The sequence below is a fragment of the Orycteropus afer genome, unplaced genomic scaffold (genome assembly GCF_000298275.1).
Source record: "Orycteropus afer afer isolate SDZICR_OR568_19922 unplaced genomic scaffold, OryAfe1.0 scaffold00405, whole genome shotgun sequence".
Classification (NCBI taxonomy): domain Eukaryota; kingdom Metazoa; phylum Chordata; class Mammalia; order Tubulidentata; family Orycteropodidae; genus Orycteropus; species Orycteropus afer.
Window position 1 is genome coordinate 2,607,725 of NW_006921992.1, and position 1,726 is coordinate 2,609,450.

Sequence of the window (1,726 nt, forward strand, 5' to 3'; positions counted from 1 at the left end):
CTATGTCTAGATGTTCTGTCCATTAGTGAAAATGGTGTATTGAAGTCTGACTCTGAATGTAACAGTATCTATTTCTCCATTCAGTTCTGTCGTTGTTTGTTTTGTTTTCCTTCTCATTTCCTTTTGGATATGTATTTTGGATGTTTTCTTTGTGGTTACCATGGGGATTACATTTAACATCCTAGATTTATGACAGTTGAAATTAAATTATTGCCATCTTAACTTTAATAATGTACAAAAACTTTGGTTCTACATAGTTCCAGCTCCTTGCCTTAAGTTTTTTTTTTTTTCCTGAGAAAATACAACTTTATGCATTTTGTCCTAAATAACAGAAATTTACAAATATTTTCATGCATTTGTTATTTTAATCATGTGTGACATAAAAGAGGAGCCCTGGTAGTACATTGGTTAAGCCCTCAGCTGCTAACTAAAAGTTTGGCAGTTCAAACCCATCAGCTGCTTTGCAGGAGAAAGATGTGGCAGTTTTTTTCCATAAGATTAACAACCTTGGGAAACCCTATGGGGCAGTTCTCATCTGTCATACAGGGTTGCTGTGAGTTGGAATCAACTCAACAGCAGTGGCTTATGACATGAAGAGTAGAGGTGCAAACCTAAAATACAATAATATTGTTTGTTTTGACTCTGTGTTTGCATAGTTGCTGTATACCTTTGACTGGTTCTGAAGTTCTTACAAAGTTGAACGTTTTCTGCTTATTGTGTATGTGAGAGAGAGTTTCTTAGTGGACATTACTACTTATGTCACCCTCTTGTTGACTTAAGTCTTTTTTCTTTCCATCCCTTTACTTTTAATATTTTTGTTTCTTTATACGTAATGTTTATTTCTTGTAGACCAAATATTTTTCTGTATTTTGTTTTGTTTAAGATGATTGTTGATATAATCTTATCACTGTCTACCTTATTTGTTACTGTTTTCAGTTTTTTTGCTCTTTGTTTCTTTTTTGTCTTCCACCTTTTCTCCTTCTGTCTTAATTGAGCATTTTATGTGATTTTGTTTTATCTCCAAGTATGGCATATAAATTATACTTCTTTATTTTACTTTTTCAGTGATTACTGTAGAATTTGCATTATATATAACTAATCCAGTCCACTTCAGAAATTACACTGTACTTCTTCACTGACAAGTGCAAGTTCTTAAAACAGTACGTATTCAATATTCTTACCTCCTCTCACTCAAAACAGGGTGTTCTTCATTGCACTTATCTGTGTGCTGTAATCACTGAATCTGTTGTGGCTATTACTATTTTAATAAACTTATCAGTTAGATGAATTAGGAATAAGAAAAATAAAATATTTTATTTTACCTTCATTTCTTTCTTTCACTGATGCACTTCCATTCTGACTTAGTTATTTCCCTTCTCTTTTATGACACTAATGCACTTCCATTCTGACTTAGTTATTTCCCTTCTCTTTTATGAAGACTTCCCTTTAACGTTTCTTGTATGGCAACAGATTCCCTCTGTCTTTGTCTGAGAATGCCTATAGTCTTCCTTTCTTCCTTTTCTTTTCTTTTTTTTTTTTTTTTTGTGTGTGTGGGGGGCTGTCTTTTCCTTTGCTTTATTTGTGTGGTGGATTATATTGATTTTTTCTACTATTGAACCATCCTTACATGCCTGGTATGAATCCCACTTGGTCATGATGTATTATTTTTTTTGATATGTTGTTGGATTCTATTGGCTAGTATTTGGCTGAGAATTTTTGCATCAAT